This window comes from Engystomops pustulosus, chromosome 7 (assembly GCF_040894005.1).
Source record: "Engystomops pustulosus chromosome 7, aEngPut4.maternal, whole genome shotgun sequence".
Classification (NCBI taxonomy): domain Eukaryota; kingdom Metazoa; phylum Chordata; class Amphibia; order Anura; family Leptodactylidae; genus Engystomops; species Engystomops pustulosus.
In genome coordinates, this window is record NC_092417.1 from 2,279,410 (window position 1) to 2,300,458 (window position 21,049).

A 21,049-nucleotide genomic window follows, 5' to 3' on the forward strand; every position below is an offset into this window, starting at 1 on the left:
CGTGTCCCTGTCCTGTCCCCCAAGTGTCAGCGTGTCCCTGTCCTGTCCCCCCCAAGTGTCAGCGTGTCCCTGTCCTGTCCCCCAAGTGTCAGCGTGTCCCTGTCCTGTCCCCCAAGTGTCAGCGTGTCCCTGTCCTGTCCCCCAAGTGTCAGCGTGTCCCTGTCCTGTCCCCCCCAAGTGTCAGCGTGTCCCTGTCCTGTCCCCCCAACTGTCAGCGTGTCCCTGTCCTGTCCCCCCAAGTGTCAGCGTGTCCCTGTCCTGTCCCCCCAAGTGTCAGCGTGTCCCTGTCCTGTCCCCCAAGTGTCAGCGTGTCCCTGTCCTGTCCCCCAAGTGTCAGCGTGTCCCTGTCCTGTCCCCCAAGTGTCAGCGTGTCCCTGTCCTGTCCCCCAAGTGTCAGCGTGTCCCTGTCCTGTCCCCCCCAAGTGTCAGCGTGTCCCTGTCCTGTCCCCCCAACTGTCAGCGTGTCCCTGTCCTGTCCCCCCAAGTGTCAGCGTGTCCCTGTCCTGTCCCCCCAAGTGTCAGCGTGTCCCTGTCCTGTCCCCCAAGTGTCAGCATGTCCCTGTCCTGTCCCCCAAGTGTCAGCGTGTCCCTGTCCTGTCCCCCCAAGTGTCAGCGTGTCCCTGTCCTGTCCCCCCAAGTGTCAGCGTGTCCCTGTCCTGTCCCCCAAGTGTCAGCGTGTCCCTGTCCTGTCCCCCCAACTGTCAGCGTGTCCCTGTCCTGTCCCCCAAGTGCCAGCGTGTCCCTGTCCTGTCCCCCAAGTGTCAGCGTGTCCCTGTCCTGTCCCCCAAGTGTCAGCGTGTCCCTGTCCTGTCCCCCCAAGTGTCAGCGTGTCCCTGTCCTGTCCCCCCAAGTGTCAGCGTGTCCCTGTCCTGTCCCCCCAACTGTCAGCGTGTCCCTGTCCTGTCCCCCCAAGTGTCAGCGTGTCCCTGTCCTGTCCCCCCAAGTGTCAGCGTGTCCCTGTCCTGTCCCCCAAGTGTCAGCGTGTCCCTGTCCTGTCCCCCAAGTGTCAGCGTGTCCCTGTCCTGTCCCCCCAAGTGTCAGCGTGTCCCTGTCCTGTCCCCCCAAGTGTCAGCGTATCCCTGTCCTGTCCCCCCAACTGTCAGCGTGTCCCTGTCCTGTCCCCCAAGTGCCAGCGTGTCCCTGTCCTGTCCCCCAAGTGTCAGCGTGTCCCTGTCCTGTCCCCCAGGTGTCAGCGTGTCCCTGTCCTGTCCCCCCAAGTGTCAGCGTGTCCCTGTCCTGTCCCCCAAGTGTCAGCGTGTCCCTGTCCTGTCCCCCAAGTGTCAGCGTGTCCCTGTCCTGTCCCCCCAAGTGTCAGCGTGTCCCTGTCCTGTCCCCCCAAGTGTCAGCGTGTCCCTGTCCTGTCCCCCCAAGTGTCAGCGTGTCCCTGTCCTGTCCCCCCAAGTGTCAGCGTGTCCCTGTCCTGTCCCCCCAAGTGTCAGCGTGTCCCTGTCCTGTCCCCCCAACTGTCAGCGTGTCCCTGTCCTGTCCCCCCAACTGTCAGCGTGTCCCTGTCCTGTCCCCCCAACTGTCAGCGTGTCCCTGTCCTGTCCCCCAAGTGCCAGCGTGTCCCTGTCCTGTCCCCCAAGTGTCAGCGTGTCCATGTCCTGTCCCCCCCCCCCAAGTGTCAGCGTGTCCCTGTCCTGTCCCCCAAGTGTCAGCGTGTCCCTGTCCTGTCCCCCAAGTGTTAGCGTGTCCCTGTCCTGTCCCCCAAGTGTCAGCGTGTCCCTGTCCCCCCAAGTGTCAGTGTGTCCCTGTCCTGTCCCCCCCAAGTGTCAGCGTGTCCCTGTCCTGTCCCCCCAAGTGTCAGCGTGTCCCTGTCCTGTCCCCCCAAGTGTCAGCGTGTCCATGTCCTGTCCCCCCCCCCAAGTGTCAGCGTGTCCCTGTCCTGTCCCCCCAAGTGTCAGCGTGTCCCTGTCCCCCCAAGTGTCAGTGTGTCCCTGTCCTGTCCCCCCAAGTGTCAGCGTGTCCCTGTCCTGTCCCCCAAGTGTCAGCGTGTCCCTGTCCTGTCCCCAAGTGTCAGCGTGTCCCTGTCCTGTCCCCCAAGTGTCAGCGTGTCCCTGTCCTGTCCCCCCAAGTGTCAGCGTGTCCCTGTCCCCCAAGTGTCAGCCTGTCCCTGTCCCCCATGTGTCAGCGTGTCCCTGTCCTGTCCCCCAAGTGTCAGCGTGTCCCTGTCCTGTCCCCCCAAGTGTCAGCGTGTCCCTGTCCTGTCCCCCCAAGTGTCAGCGTGTCCCTGTCCTGTCCCCCCAAGTGTCAGCGTGTCCCTGTCCTGTCCCCCCAAGTGTCAGTGTGTCCCTGTCCTGTCTCCTGACACTTGGGGGACAGGACAGGGGACACGCTGACACTTGGGGGGACAGGACAGGGACACGCTGACACTTGGGGGGACAGGACAGGGACACGCTGACACTTGGGGGGACAGGACAGGGACACGCTGACACTTGGGGGGACAGGACAGGGACACGCTGACACTTGGGGGGACAGGACAGGGACACGCTGACACTTGGGGGGACAGGACATGGAACACGCTGACACTTGGGGGGAAAGGACAGGGACACGCTGACACTTGGGGGGACAGGGACACGCTGACACTTGGGGGGACAGGACAGGGACACGCTCACACTTGGGGGGACAGGACATGGAACACGCTGACACTTGGGGGGACAGGACAGGGACACACTGACACACGGGGGACAGGACAGGGACACGCTGACACTTAGGGGGACAGGACAGGGACACGCTGACACTTGGGGGGACAGGACAGGGCACGCTAACACTTGGGGGACAGGACAGGGACATGCTGACACTTGGGGGACAGGACAGGGACACACTGACACTTGGGGGACAGGACAGGGACACGGACACACTGACACTTGGGGGACAGGACAGGGACACGCTGACACTTGGGGGACAGGACAGGGACACGCTGACACTTGGGGGGGGGCAGGACAGGGACACGCTGACACTTGGGGGACAGGACAGGGACACGCTGACACTTGGGGGACAGGACAGGGACACACTGACACTTGGGGGCACAGGACAGGGACACGCTGACACTTGGGGGGACAGGACAGGAACACGCTGACACTTGGGGGACAGGACAGGGACACGCTGACACTTGGGGACAACACAGGGACACGCTGACACTTGGGGGACAGGACAGGGACACGCTGACACTTGGGGGGGACAGGATAGGGACACGCTGACACTTGGGGGACAGGACAGGGACACGCTGACACTTGGGGGGACAGGACAGGGACACGCTGACACTTGGAGGGACAGGATAGGGACACGCTGACACTTGGGGGGACAGGACAGGGACACGCTGACACTTGGGGGACAGGACAGGGACACGCTGACACTTGATGACAACACAGGGACACGCTGACACTTGGGGGACAGGGGCACGCTGACACTTGATGACAACACAGGGACACGCTGACACTTGGGGGACAGGGACACGCTGACACTTGATGACAACACAGGGACACGCTGACACTTGGGGGACAGGGACACGCTGACACTTGGGGGACAGGACAGGGACACGCTGACACTTGGGGGGGGATAGGACATGGACACTCTGACACTTGGGGGGCAGGACAGGGACACGCTGACACTTGGGTGGACAGGACAGGGACACACTGACACTTGGGGGGACAGGACAGGGACACGCTGACACTTGGGTGGACAGGACAGGGACACACTGACACTTGGGGGGGGGACAGGACAGGGACACGCTGACACTTGGGGGGGACAGGACAGGGACGCGCTGACACTTGGGGGGGACAGGACAGGGACACGCTGACACTTGGGGGGACAGGACGGGGACACGCTGACACTTGGGGGGACAGGACAGGGACACGCTGACACTTGGGGGGGCAGGACAGGGACCTGCTGACACTTGGGGGGGACAGGACAGGGACACGCTGACATTTGAGGGGGACAGGACAGGGACACGCTGACACTTGGAGGGACAGGGACACGCTGACACTTGGGGGACAGGACAGGGACACGCTGACACTTGGGGGGGGGGACAGGACAGGGACACGCTGACACTTGGGGGGACAGGACAGGGACACGCTGACACTTGGGGGACAGGACAGGGACACGCTGACACTTGGGGGGGGACAGGACAGGGACACGCTGACACTTGGGGGGACAGGACAGGGACACGCTGACACTTGGAGGGACAGGATAGGGACACGCTGACACTTGGGGGACAGGACAGGGACATGCTGACACTTGGGGGACAGGACAGGAACACGCTGACACTTGGGGGACAGGACAGGGACACGCTGACACTTGAAGGACAGGGACAGGGACACGCTGACACTTGGGGGACAGGACAGGGACACGCTGACACTTGGGGGGACAGGACAGGGACACGCTGACACTTGGGGGGACAGGACAGGGACACGCTGACACTTGGAGGGACAGGATAGGGACACGCTGACACTTGGGGGACAGGACAGGGACACGCTGCCACTTGGGGGGACAGGACAGGGACACGCTGACACTTGGGGGACAGGACAGGAACACGCTGACACTTGGGGGACAGGACAGGGACACGCTGACACTTGGGGGACAGGACAGGAACACGCTGACACTTGGGGGACAGGACAGGGGCACGCTGACACTTGGGGGGGACAGGACAGGGACACGCTGACACTTGGGGGGACAGGACAGGGACACGCTGACACTTGGGGGGACAGGACAGGGACACGCTGACACTTGGGGGGACAGGACAGGGACACGCTGACACTTGGAGGGACAGGACAGGGACACGCTGACACTTGGGGGACAGGACAGGGACACGCTGACACTTGGTGACAACACAGGGACACGCTGACACTTGGGGGACAGGGGCACGCTGACACTTGGGGGACAGGACAGGGGCACGCTGACACTTGGGGGTCAGGACAGGGACACGCTGACACTTGGGGTCAGGACAGGAACACGCTGACACTTGGGGGACCGGACAGGGACACGCTGACACTTGGGGGACAGGACAGGGACACTTGGGGTCAGGACAGGGACACGCTGACACTTGGGGGACAGGACAGGGACACGCTGACACTTGGGGGTCAGGACAGGGACACGCTGACACTTGGGGTCAGGACAGGGACATGCTGACACTTGGGGGACAGGACAGGGACACGCTGACTCTTGGGGGGGACAGGACAGGGACACGCTGACACTTGGGGGACAGGACAGGGACACGCTGACACTTGGGGGGACAGGACAGGGACACGCTGACACTTGGGGGACAGGACAGGGACACGCTGACACTTGGAGGGACAGGATAGGGACACGCTGACACTTGGGGGTGACAGGACAGGGACACGCTGACACTTGGAGGGACAGGATAGGGACACGCTGACACTTGGGGGACAGGACAGGGACACGCTGACACTTGGGGGACAGGACAGGGACACGCTGACACTTGGGGGACAGGACAGGGGCACGCTAACACTTGGGGGGACAGGACAGGGACACGCTGACACTTGGGGGGACAGGACAGGGACACGCTGACACTTGGGGGTCAGGACAGGGACACGCTGACACTTGGGGACAGGACAGGGACACGCTGACACTTGGGGGGGACAGGGGCACGCTGACACTTGGGGGACAGGACAGGGACACGCTGACACTTGGGGGGGCAGGACAGGGATACGCTGACACTTGGGGGACAGGACAGGGACACGCTGACACTTGGGGGGACAGGACAGGGGCACGCTGACACTTGGGGGACAGGACAGGGACACGCTGACACTTGGGGGGACAGGACAGGGGCACGCTGACACTTGGGGGACAGGACAGGGGCACGCTGACACTTGGGGGACAGGACAGGGACACGCTGACACTTGGGGGACAGGACAGGGACATGCTGACACTTGGGGGACAGGACAGGGACACGCTGACACTTGGGGGACAGGATAGGGACACGCTGACACTTGGGGGGACAGGACAGGGGCACGCTGACACTTGGGGGACAGGACAGGGACACGCTGACACTTGGGGGGACAGGACAGGGGCACGCTGACACTTGGGGGACAGGACAGGGGCACGCTGACACTTGGGGGACAGGACAGGGACACGCTGACACTTGGGGGACAGGACAGGGACACGCTGACACTTGGGAGACAGGACAGGGACACGCTGACACTTGGGGGGACAGGACAGGGGCACGCTGACACTTGGGGGACAGGACAGGGACACGCTGACACTTGGGGGGATAGGACAGGGACACGCTGACACTTGGGGGGACAGGACAGGGACGCGCTGACACTTGGGGGGACAGGACAGGGACACGCTGACACTTGGGGGACAGGACAGGGACACGCTGACACTTGGGGGGACAGGACAGGGACACGCTGACACTTGGGGGACAGGACAGGGACATGCTGACACTTGGGGGACAGGACAGGGACACGCTGACACTTGGGGGACAGGATAGGGACACGCTGACACTTGGGGGGACAGGACAGGGGCACGCTGACACTTGGGGGACAGGACAGGGACACGCTGACACTTGGGGGGACAGGACAGGGGCACGCTGACACTTGGGGGACAGGACAGGGACACGCTGACACTTGGGGGGACAGGACAGGGACACGCTGACACTTGGGGGGACAGGACAGGGGCACGCTGACACTTGGGGGGACAGGACAGGGACACGCTGACACTTGGGGGGACAGGACAGGGACACGCTGACACTTGGGGGGACAGGACAGGGACACGCTGACACTTGGGGGACAGGACAGGGACACGCTGACACTTGGGGGACAGGACAGGGACACGCTGACACTTGGGAGACAGGACAGGGACACGCTGACACTTGGGGGGACAGGACAGGGGCACGCTGACACTTGGGGGACAGGACAGGGACACGCTGACACTTGGGGGGATAGGACAGGGACACGCTGACACTTGGGGGGACAGGACAGGGACGCGCTGACACTTGGGGGGACAGGACAGGGACACGCTGACACTTGGGGGACAGGACAGGGACACGCTGACACTTGGGGGGGCACTGATCGCTGTCTTATATCCCCCAGGTTGCTCCCTCTGTATTGTGCATTTATGGATCATGAATCTTCTGGGGATCCTCTGGTTTGGGGTTGGGTGCCCCTAAAAGGTAAGTTGTGTGTGTTGCAGCCCATGACGTCAGGTAAGTTGCTGTGATCAGTGACATATAATAGTTTTGGGACCTATAGACGTGTGTATAATGCCGCCATATACTGCGGTGCTGTACTACACCCTGGATAATTTGCTCGCCTCCCTTCCTCCGCACGTACGCCATTTATTTCAGTGGGGATGGATTAGCAGCCTGAGAATGGCCGCCACCGGGTATTTAAAGCTTTATCAGTCACTTCCACAGCGACATAATGGACAAATCACAAAACAGCGATGCAGCGCGTCGTCCACATTGTTTACAGCCTCGGAGACAGCGCGCAACGCCTGCTGCCTCCATTATCTTTAATTAAACCGCAGGAAAGAGGCAGCGGCACGTGAACGGCGGGGGAGGGGGCCGCCGCTATCCGCAACGGATGAAAGCAGGTACCTCCACAATGCAACCGCTAAGAGACAAAACCTGTATGTACACGGGACCCCCACCAAGAGCCAGAGCCTGTATATACACGGGACCCCCACCAAGAGCCAGAACCTGTATATACACGGGACCCCCACCAAGAGCCAGAGCCTGTATATACACGGGACCCCCACCAAGAGCCAGAGCCTGTATATACACGGGACCCCCACCAAGAGCCAGAGCCTGTATATACACGGGACCCCCACCAAGAGCCAGAACCTGTATATACACGGGACCCCCACCAAGAGCCAGAACCTGTATATACACGGGACCCCCACCAAGAGCCAGAGCCTGTGTATACACGGGACCCCCATCAAGAGCCAGAGCCTGTATATATCCCCACCAAGAGCCAGAACCTGTATATACACGGGACCCCCACCAAGAGCCAGAACCTGTATATACACGGGACCCCCACCAAGAGCCAGAACCTGTATATAAACGGGACCCCCACCAAGAGCCAGAACCTGTATATACACGGGACCCCCACCAAGAGCCAGAACCTGTATATACACGGGACCCCCACCAAGAGCCAGAACCTGTATATACACGGGACCCCCACCAAGAGCCAGAACCTGTATATACACGGGACCCCCACCAAGAGCCAGAACCTGTATATACACGGGACCCCCACCAAGAGCCAGAACCTGTATATACACGGGATCCCCACCAAGAGCCAGAGCCTGTATATACACGGGACCCCCACCAAGAGCCAGAACCTGTATATACACGGGACCCCCACCAAGAGCCAGAACCTGTATATACACGGGACCCCCACCAAGAGCCAGAACCTGTATATACACAGGACCCCCACCAAGAGCCAGAACCTGTATATACACGGGACCCCCACCAAGAGCCAGAGCCTGTATATATCCCCACCAAGAGCCAGAACCTGTATATATCCCCACCAAGAGCCAGAGCCTGTATATATCCCCACCAAGAGCCAGAACCTGTATATATCCCCACCAAGAGCCAGAGCCTGTATATATCCTCACCAAGAGCCAGAGCCTGTATATATCCCCACCAAGAGCCAGAGCCTGTACATATCCCACCAAGAGCCAGAGCCTGTATATATCCTCACCAAGAGCCAGAGCCTGTATATATCCCCACCAAGAGCCAGAGCCTGTACATATCCCCACCAAGAGCCAGAGCCTGTATATATCCCCACCAAGAGCCAGAGCCTGTATATATCCCACCAAGAGCCAGAGCCTGTATATATCCCCACCAAGAGCCAGAGCCTGTATATATCCCCACCAAGAGCCGGAACCTGTATATATCCCACCAAGAGCCGGAACCTGTATATATCCCACCAAGAGCCAGAGCCTGTATATATCCCCACCAAGAGCCAGAGCCTGTATATACCCCCACCAAGAGCCAGAGCCTGTATATATCCCCACCAAGAGCCAGAGCCTGTATATATCCCCACCAAGAGCCAGAACCTGTATATATCCCCACCAAGAGCCAGAGCCTGTATATATCCCACCAAGAGCCAGAGCCTGTATATATCCCCACCAAGAGCCAGAGCCTGTATATATCCCCACCAAGAGCCAGAACCTGTATATATCCCCACCAAGAGCCAGAGCCTGTATATATCCCACCAAGAGCCAGAGCCTGTATATATCCCCACCAAGAGCCAGAGCCTGTATATATCCCCACCAAGAGCCGGAACCTGTATATATCCCACCAAGAGCCAGAGCCTGTATATATCCCCACCAAGAGCCAGAGCCTGTATATACCCCCACCAAGAGCCAGAGCCTGTATATATCCCCACCAAGAGCCAGAGCCTGTATATATCCCCACCAAGAGCCAGAACCTGTATATATCCCCACCAAGAGCCAGAGCCTGTATATATCCCACCAAGAGCCAGAGCCTGTATATATCCCCACCAAGAGCCAGAGCCTGTATATATCCCCACCAAGAGCCAGAACCTGTACATATCCCCACCAAGAGCCAGAACCTGTATATATCCCCACCAAGAGCCAGAACCTGTATATATCCCCACCAAGAGCCAGAACCTGTATATATCCCCACCAAGAGCCAGAGCCTGTATATATCCCCACCAAGAGCCAGAACCTGTATATATCCCCACCAAGAGCCGGAACCTGTATATATCCCCACCAAGAGCCGGAACCTGTATATATCCCCACCAAGAGCCAGAGCCTGTATATATCCCCACCAAGAGCCAGAGCCTGTATATATCCCACCAAGAGCCAGAGCCTGTATATATCCCCACCAAGAGCCAGAGCCTGTACATATCCCACCAAGAGCCAGAGACTGTATATATCCCCACCAAGAGCCAGAGCCTGTATATATCCCCACCAAGAGCCAGAACCTGTATATATCCCCACCAAGAGCCAGAACCTGTATATATCCCACCAAGAGCCAGAACCTGTATATATCCCCACCAAGAGCCAGAACCTGTATATATCCCCACCAAGAGCCAGAACCTGTATATATCCCACCAAGAGCCAGAGCCTGTATATATCCCACCAAGAGCCAGAGCCTGTATATAGCCCCACCAAGAGCCAGAGCCTGTATACATCCCCACCAAGAGCCAGAGCCTGTATATATCCCCACCAAGAGCCAGAGCCTGTATATATCCCCACCAAGAGCCAGAACCTGTATATATGCCCACCAAGAGCCAGAGCCTGTATATATCCCCACCAAGAGCCAGAGCCTGTATATATCCCCACCAAGAGCCAGAACCTGTATATATCCCCACCAAGAGCAAGAGCCTGTATATATCCCCACCAAGAGCCAGAGCCTGTATATAGCCCCACCAAGAGCCAGAACCTGTATATATCCCCACCAAGAGCCAGAACCTGTATATATCCCCACCAAGAGCCAGAGCCTGTATATATCCCCACCAAGAGCCAGAGCCTGTACATATCCCCACCAAGAGCCAGAGCCTGTATATATCCCCACCAAGAGCCAGAGCCTGTATATATCCCCACCAAGAGCCAGAGCCTGTATATATCCCCACCAAGAGACGGAGCCTGTATATATCCCCACCAAGAGCCAGAGCCTGTACATATCCCCACCAAGAGCCAGAACCTGTATATATCCCCACCAAGAGCCAGAACCTGTATATATCCCCACCAAGAGCCAGAGCCTGTATATATCCCCACCAAGAGCCAGAGCCTGTATATATCCCCACCAAGAGCCAGAGCCTGTATATATCCCCACCAAGAGACGGAGCCTGTATATATCCCCACCAAGAGCCAGAGCCTGTATATATCCCCACCAAGAGCCAGAACCTGTATATATCCCCACCAAGAGCCAGAACCTGTATATATCCCCACCAAGAGCCAGAGCCTGTACATATCCCCACCAAGAGCCAGAGCCTGTATATATCCCCACCAAGAGCCAGAGCCTGTATATATCCCCACCAAGAGCCAGAACCTGTATATATCCCACCAAGAGCCAGAACCTGTATATATCCCCACCAAGAGCCAGAGCCTGTATATATCCCCACCAAGAGCCAGAGCCTGTATATATCCCCACCAAGAGCCAGAACCTGTATATATCCCCACCAAGAGCCAGAGCCTGTATATATCCCCACCAAGAGCCAGAGCCTGTATATATCCCCACCAAGAGCCAGAGCCTGTATATATCCCCACCAAGAGCCAGAACCTGTATATATCCCCACCAAGAGCCAGAGCCTGTATATATCCCACCAAGAGCCAGAGCCTGTATATATCCCCACCAAGAGCCAGAACCTGTATATATCCCCACCAAGAGCCAGAACCTGTATATATCCCCACCAAGAGCCAGAACCTGTATATATCCCCACCAAGAGCCAGAGCCTGTATATATCCCACCAAGAGCCAGAGCCTGTATATATCCCCACCAAGAGCCAGAGCCTGTATATATCCCCACCAAGAGCCAGAACCTGTATATATCCCCACCAAGAACCAGAACCTGTATATATCCCACCAAGAGCCAGAACCTGTATATATCCCCACCAAGAGCCAGAGCCTGTACATATCCCACCAAGAGCCAGAGACTGTATATATCCCCACCAAGAGCCAGAGCCTGTATATATCCCCACCAAGAGCCAGAGCCTGTATATATCCCCACCAAGAGCCGGAACCTGTATATATCCCCACCAAGAGCCAGAGCCTGTATATATCCCCACCAAGAGCCAGAACCTGTATATATCCCCACCAAGAGCCAGAGCCTGTATATATCCCCACCAAGAGCCAGAGCCTGTACATATCCCACCAAGAGCCAGAGACTGTATATATCCCCACCAAGAGCCAGAGCCTGTATATATCCCCACCAAGAGCCAGAGCCTGTATATATCCCCACCAAGAGCCAGAACCTGTATATATCCCCACCAAGAGCCAGAACCTGTATATATCCCCACCAAGAGCCAGAGCCTGTATATATCCCACCAAGAGCCAGAACCTGTATATATCCCCACCAGGAGCCAGAGCCTGTATATATCCCCACCAAGAGCCAGAGCCTGTATATATCCCCACCAAGAGCCAGAGCCTGTATATATCCCCACCAAGAGCCAGAACCTGTATATATCCCCACCAAGAGCCGGAACCTGTATATATCCCCACCAAGAGCCGGAACCTGTATATATCCCCACCAAGAGCCAGAACCTGTATATATCCCCACCAAGAGCCAGAGCCTGTACATATCCCACCAAGAGCCAGAGCCTGTATATATCCCCACCAAGAGCCAGAGCCTGTACATATCCCACCAAGAGCCAGAGCCTGTATATATCCCCACCAAGAGCCAGAACCTGTATATATCCCCACCAAGAGCCAGAGCCTGTACATATCCCACCAAGAGCCAGAGACTGTATATATCCCCACCAAGAGCCAGAGCCTGTATATATCCCCACCAAGAGCCAGAGCCTGTATATATCCCACCAAGAGCCAGAGCCTGTATATATCCCCACCAAGAGCCAGAACCTGTATATATCCCCACCAAGAGCCAGAGCCTGTATATATCCCACCAAGAGCCAGAGCCTGTATATATCCCCACCAAGAGCCAGAGCCTGTATATATCCTCACCAAGAGCCAGAGCCTGTATATATCCCCACCAAGAGCCAGAACCTGTATATATCCCCACCAAGAGCCAGAGCCTGTATATATCCTCACCAAGAGCCAGAGCCTGTATATATCCCCACCAAGAGCCAGAGCCTGTATATATCCCCACCAAGAGCCAGAACCTGTATATATCCCACCAAGAGCCAGAGCCTGTATATATCCACACCAAGAGCCAGAGCCTGTATATATCCCCACCAAGAGCCAGAACCTGTATATATCCCACCAAGAGCCAGAACCTGTATATATCCCCACCAAGAGCCGGAACCTGTATATATCCCACCAAGAGCCAGAGCCTGTATATATCACACCAAGAGCCAGAACCTGTATATATCCCCACCAAGAGCCAGAACCTGTATATATCACACCAAGAGCCAGAGCCTGTATATATCCCCACCAAGAGCCAGAGCCTGTATATATCCCCACCAAGAGCCAGAGCCTGTATATAGCCCCACCAAGAGCCAGAGCCTGTATATATCCCCACCAAGAGCCAGAGCCTGTATATATCCCACCAAGAGCCAGAACCTGTATATATCCCCACCAAGAGCCAGAACCTGTATATATCCCCACCAAGAGCCAGAGCCTGTATATATCCCCACCAAGAGCCAGAGCCTGTATATATCCCCACCAAGAGCCAGAGCCTGTATATATCCCCACCAAGAGCCAGAGCCTGTATATATCCCACCAAGAGCCAGAACCTGTATATATCCCCACCAAGAGCCAGAACCTGTATATATCCCCACCAAGAGCCAGAACTTGTATATATCCCCACCAAGAGCCAGAGCCTGTATATATCCCCACCAAGAGCCAGAACCTGTATATATCCCCACCAAGAGCCAGAGCCTGTATATATCCCCACCAAGAGCCAGAGCCTGTATATATCCCCACCAAGAGCCAGAACCTGTATATATCCCCACCAAGAGCCAGAACCTGTATATATCCCCACCAAGAGCCAGAGCCTGTATATATCCCCACCAAGAGCCAGAGCCTGTATATATCCCCACCAAGAGCCAGAGCCTGTATATATCCCCACCAAGAGCCAGAGCCTGTATATATCCCCACCAAGAGCCAGAGCCTGTATATATCCCCACCAAGAGCCAGAGCCTGTATATATCCCCACCAAGAGCCAGAGCCTGTATATATCCCCACCAAGAGCCAGAGCCTGTATATATCCCCACCAAGAGCCAGAACCTGTATATATCCCACCAAGAGCCAGAGCCTGTATATATCCCCACCAAGAGCCAGAACCTGTATATATCCCCACCAAGAGCCAGAGCCTGTACATATCCCCACCAAGAGCCAGAGCCTGTATATATCCCCACCAAGAGCCAGAACCTGTATATATCCCCACCAAGAGCCAGAGCCTGTATATATCCTCACCAAGAGCCAGAGCCTGTATATATCCCCACCAAGAGCCAGAGCCTGTACATATCCCACCAAGAGCCAGAGCCTGTATATATCCTCACCAAGAGCCAGAGCCTGTATATATCCCCACCAAGAGCCAGAGCCTGTACATATCCCCACCAAGAGCCAGAGCCTGTATATATCCCCACCAAGAGCCAGAGCCTGTACATATCCCCACCAAGAGCCAGAGCCTGTATATATCCCCACCAAGAGCCAGAGCCTGTACATATCCCACCAAGAGCCAGAACCTGTATATATCCCACCAAGAGCCAGAACCTGTATATATCCCCACCAAGAGCCAGAACCTGTATATATCCCCACCAAGAGCCAGAACCTGTATATATCCCACCAAGAGCCAGAGCCTGTATATATCCCACCAAGAGCCAGAGCCTGTATATAGCCCCACCAAGAGCCAGAGCCTGTATACATCCCCACCAAGAGCCAGAGCCTGTATATATCCCCACCAAGAGCCAGAGCCTGTATATATCCCCACCAAGAGCCAGAACCTGTATATATGCCCACCAAGAGCCAGAGCCTGTATATATCCCCACCAAGAGCCAGAGCCTGTATATATCCCCACCAAGAGCCAGAACCTGTATATATCCCCACCAAGAGCCAGAGCCTGTATATATCCCCACCAAGAGCCAGAGCCTGTATATAGCCCCACCAAGAGCCAGAACCTGTATATATCCCCACCAAGAGCCAGAACCTGTATATATCCCCACCAAGAGCCAGAGCCTGTATATATCCCCACCAAGAGCCAGAGCCTGTACATATCCCACCAAGAGCCAGAACCTGTATATATCCCCACCAAGAGCCAGAACCTGTATATATCCCCACCAAGAGCCAGAGCCTGTACATATCCCCACCAAGAGCCAGAGCCTGTATATATCCCCACCAAGAGCCAGAGCCTGTATATATCCCCACCAAGAGCCAGAACCTGTATATATCCCACCAAGAGCCAGAACCTGTATATATCCCCACCAAGAGCCAGAGCCTGTATATATCCCCACCAAGAGCCAGAGCCTGTATATATCCCCACCAAGAGCCAGAACCTGTATATATCCCCACCAAGAGCCAGAACCTGTATATATCCCCACCAAGAGCCAGAACCTGTATATATCCCCACCAAGAGCCAGAGCCTGTATATATCCCACCAAGAGCCAGAGCCTGTATATATCCCCACCAAGAGCCAGAGCCTGTATATATCCCCACCAAGAGCCAGAACCTGTATATATCCCCACCAAGAACCAGAACCTGTATATATCCCACCAAGAGCCAGAACCTGTATATATCCCCACCAAGAGCCAGAGCCTGTACATATCCCACCAAGAGCCAGAGACTGTATATATCCCCACCAAGAGCCAGAGCCTGTATATATCCCCACCAAGAGCCAGAGCCTGTATATATCCCCACCAAGAGCCGGAACCTGTATATATCCCCACCAAGAGCCAGAGCCTGTATATATCCCCACCAAGAGCCAGAACCTGTATATATCCCCACCAAGAGCCAGAGCCTGTATATATCCCCACCAAGAGCCAGAGCCTGTACATATCCCACCAAGAGCCAGAGACTGTATATATCCCCACCAAGAGCCAGAGCCTGTATATATCCCCACCAAGAGCCAGAGCCTGTATATATCCCCACCAAGAGCCAGAACCTGTATATATCCCCACCAAGAGCCAGAACCTGTATATATCCCCACCAAGAGCCAGAGCCTGTATATATCCCACCAAGAGCCAGAACCTGTATATATCCCCACCAGGAGCCAGAGCCTGTATATATCCCCACCAAGAGCCAGAGCCTGTATATATCCCCACCAAGAGCCAGAGCCTGTATATATCCCCACCAAGAGCCAGAACCTGTATATATCCCCACCAAGAGCCGGAACCTGTATATATCCCCACCAAGAGCCGGAACCTGTATATATCCCCACCAAGAGCCAGAACCTGTATATATCCCCACCAAGAGCCAGAGCCTGTACATATCCCACCAAGAGCCAGAGCCTGTATATATCCCCACCAAGAGCCAGAGCCTGTACATATCCCACCAAGAGCCAGAGCCTGTATATATCCCCACCAAGAGCCAGAACCTGTATATATCCCCACCAAGAGCCAGAGCCTGTACATATCCCACCAAGAGCCAGAGACTGTATATATCCCCACCAAGAGCCAGAGCCTGTATATATCCCCACCAAGAGCCAGAGCCTGTATATATCCCACCAAGAGCCAGAGCCTGTATATATCCCCACCAAGAGCCAGAACCTGTATATATCCCCACCAAGAGCCAGAGCCTGTATATATCCCACCAAGAGCCAGAGCCTGTATATATCCCCACCAAGAGCCAGAGCCTGTATATATCCCCACCAAGAGCCAGAGCCTGTACATATCCCCACCAAGAGCCAGAGCCTGTATATATCCCCACCAAGAGCCAGAACCTGTATATATCCTCACCAAGAGCCAGAGCCTGTATATATCCCCACCAAGAGCCAGAACCTGTATATATCCCCACCAAGAGCCAGAGCCTGTATATATCCTCACCAAGAGCCAGAGCCTGTATATATCCCCACCAAGAGCCAGAACCTGTATATATCCCCACCAAGAGCCAGAGCCTGTATATATCCCCACCAAGAGCCAGAACCTGTATATATCCCCACCAAGAGCCAGAACCTGTATATATCCCCACCAAGAGCCAGAACCTGTATATATCCCACCAAGAGCCAGAGCCTGTATATATCCACACCAAGAGCCAGAGCCTGTATATATCACACCAAGAGCCAGAACCTGTATATATCCCCACCAAGAGCCAGAACCTGTATATATCCCCACCAAGAGCCAGAACCTGTATATATCCCCACCAAGAGCCAGAACCTGTATATATCCCCACCAAGAGCCGGAACCTGTATATATCCCCACCAAGAGCCAGAACCTGTATATATCCTCACCAAGAGCCAGAACCTGTATATATCCCCACCAAGAGCCAGAGCCTGTATATATCCCCACCAAGAGCCAGAGCCTGTATATATCCCCACCAAGAGCCAGAGCCTGTATATATCCCCACCAAGAGCCAGAACCTGTATATATCCCCACCAAGAGCCGGAACCTGTATATATCCTCACCAAGAGCCAGAACCTGTATATATCCCCACCAAGAGCCAGAGCCTGTATATATCCCCACCAAGAGCCAGAACCTGTATATATCCCACCAAGAGCCAGAGCCTGTATATATCCCCACCAAGAGCCAGAGCCTGTATATATCCCCACCAAGAGCCAGAACCTGTATATATCCCACCAAGAGCCAGAGCCTGTATATATCCCCACCAAGAGCCAGAGCCTGTATATATCCCCACCAAGAGCCAGAACCTGTATATATCCCCACCAAGAGCCAGAGCCTGTATATATCCCCACCAAGAGCCAGAACCTGTATATACACGGGACCCCCACCAAGAGCCGGAGCCTGTATATATCCCCACCAAGAGCCAGAACCTGTATATATCCCCACCAAGAGCCAGAACCTGTATATATCCCCACCAAGAGCCAGAACCTGTATATATCCCACCAAGAGCCAGAGCCTGTATATATCCCCACCAAGAGCCAGAACCTGTATATACACAAGACCCCCACCAAGAGCCAGAGCCTGTATATATCACCACCAAGAGCCGGAACCTGTATATATCCCACCAAGAGCCAGAGCCTGTATATATCCCCACCAAGAGCCAGAGCCTGTATATATCCCCACCAAGAGCCGGAACCTGTATATATCCCCACCAAGAGCCAGAGCCTGTATATATCCCACCAAGAGCCAGAACCTGTATATATCCCCACCAAGAGCCAGAACCTGTATATATCCCCACCAAGAGCCAGAACCTGTATATATCCCCACCAAGAGCCAGAGCCTGTATATATCCCCACCAAGAGCCAGAACCTGTATATATCCCCACCAAGAGCCAGAACCTGTATATATCCCCACCAAGAGCCAGAGCCTGTATATATCCCCACCAAGAGCCAGAGCCTGTATATATCCCCACCAAGAGCCAGAGCCTGTATATATCCCCACCAAGAGCCAGAACCTGTATATATCCCCACCAAGAGCCAGAGCCTGTATATATCCCCACCAAGAGCCAGAACCTGTATATATCCCACCAAGAGCCAGAACCTGTATATATCCCCACCAAGAGCCAGAGCCTGTATATATCCCACCAAGAGCCAGAGCCTGTATATATCCCCACCAAGAGCCAGAACCTGTATATAGCCCCACCAAGAGCCAGAGCCTGTATATATCCCCACCAAGAGCCAGAGCCTGTATATATCCCCACCAAGAGCCAGAACCTGTATATATCCCACCAAGAGCCAGAACCTGTATATATCCCCACCAAGAGCCAGAACCTGTATATATCCCCACCAAGAGCCAGAGCCTGTATATATCCCCACCAAGAGCCAGAGCCTGTATATATCCCCACCAAGAGCCAGAACCTGTATATATCCCCACCAAGAGCCAGAGCCTGTATATATCCCCACCAAGAGCCAGAGCCTGTATATATCCCCACCAAGAGCCAGAGCCTGTATATATATTCCCACCAAGAGCCAGAGCCTGTATATACACGGGACCCCCACCAAGAGCCAGAGCCTGTATATATCCCCACCAAGAGCCAGAGCCTGTATATATCCCCACCAAGAGCCAGAGCCTGTATATATCCCCACCAAGAGCCAGAACCTGTATATATCCCCACCAAGAGCCAGAGCCTGTATATATCCCCACCAAGAGCCAGAGCCTGTATATATCCCCACCAAGAGCCAGAGCCTGTATATATCCCCACCAAGAGCCAGAACCTGTATATATCCTCACCAAGAGCCAGAGCCTGTATATATCCCCACCAAGAGCCGGAGCCTGTATATATCCCCACCAAGAGCCAGAACCTGTATATATCCCCACCAAGAGCCAGAACCTGTATATACACGGGACCCCCACCAAGAGCCGGAGCCTGTATATATCCCCACCAAGAGCCAGAGCCTGTATATATCCCCACCAAGAGCCAGAGCCTGTATATAGCCCCACCAAGAGCCAGAACCTGTATATATCCCCACCAAGAGCCAGAACCTGTATATATCCCCACCAAGAGCCAGAGCCTGTATATATCCCCACCAAGAGCCAGAGCCTGTACATATCCCACCAAGAGCCAGAACCTGTATATATCCCCACCAAGAGCCAGAACCTGTATATATCCCCACCAAGAGCCAGAGCCTGTACATATCCCCACCAAGAGCCAGAGCCTGTATATATCCCCACCAAGAGCCAGAGCCTGTATATATCCCCACCAAGAGCCAGAACCTGTATATATCCCACCAAGAGCCAGAACCTGTATATATCCCCACCAAGAGCCAGAGCCTGTATATATCCCCACCAAGAGCCAGAGCCTGTATATATCCCCACCAAGAGCCAGAACCTGTATATATCCCCACCAAGAGCCAGAGCCTGTATATATCCCCACCAAGAGCCAGAGCCTGTATATATCCCCACCAAGAGCCAGAGCCTGTATATATCCCCACCAAGAGCCAGAACCTGTATATATCCCCACCAAGAGCCAGAGCCTGTATATATCCCACCAAGAGCCAGAGCCTGTATATATCCCCACCAAGAGCCAGAACCTGTATATATCCCCACCAAGAGCCAGAACCTGTATATATCCCCACCAAGAGCCAGAACCTGTATATATCCCCACCAAGAGCCAGAGCCTGTATATATCCCACCAAGAGCCAGAGCCTGTATATATCCCCACCAAGAGCCAGAGCCTGTATATATCCCCACCAAGAGCCAGAACCTGTATATATCCCCACCAAGAACCAGAACCTGTATATATCCCACCAAGAGCCAGAACCTGTATATATCCCCACCAAGAGCCAGAGCCTGTACATATCCCACCAAGAGCCAGAGACTGTATATATCCCCACCAAGAGCCAGAGCCTGTATATATCCCCACCAAGAGCCAGAGCCTGTATATATCCCCACCAAGAGCCGGAACCTGTATATATCCCCACCAAGAGCCAGAGCCTGTATATATCCCCACCAAGAGCCAGAACCTGTATATATCCCCACCAAGAGCCAGAGCCTGTATATATCCCCACCAAGAGCCAGAGCCTGTATATATCCCCACCAAGAGCCAGAGCCTGTATATATCCCACCAAGAGCCAGAGCCTGTATATATCCCCACCAAGAGCCAGAGCCTGTACATATCCCACCAAGAGCCAGAGCCTGTATATATCCCCACCAAGAGCCAGAGCCTGTATATATCCCCACCAAGAGCCAGAACCTGTATATATCCCCACCAAGAGCCAGAACCTGTATATATCCCCACCAAGAGCCAGAGCCTGTATATATCCCACCAAGAGCCAGAACCTGTATATATCCCCACCAGGAGCCAGAGCCTGTATATATCCCCACCAAGAGCCAGAGCCTGTATATATCCCCACCAAGAGCCAGAACCTGTATATATCCCCACCAAGAGCCAGAGCCTGTATATATCCCCACCAAGAGCCAGAGCCTGTATATATCCCACCAAGAGCCAGAACCTGTATATATCCCACCAAGAGCCAGAACCTGTATATATCCCCACCAAGAGCCAGAACCTGTATATATCCCCACCAAGAGCCAGAACCTGTATATATCCCCACCAAGAGCCAGAGCCTGTATATATCCCCACCAAGAGCCAGAGCCTGTATATATCCCCACCAAGAGCCGGAGCCTGTATATATCCCCACCAAAAGCCAGAACCTGTATATATCCCCACCAAGAGCCAGAGCCTGTATATATCCCCACCAAGAGCCAGAGCCTGTATATATCCCCACCAAGAGCCAGAGCCTGTATATATCCCCACCAAGAGCCAGAACCTGTATATATCCCCACCAAGAGCCAGAGCCTGTATATATCCCCACCAAGAGCCAGAGCCTGTATATATCCCCACCAAGAGCCAGAGCCTGTATATATCCCCACCAAGAGCCAGAACC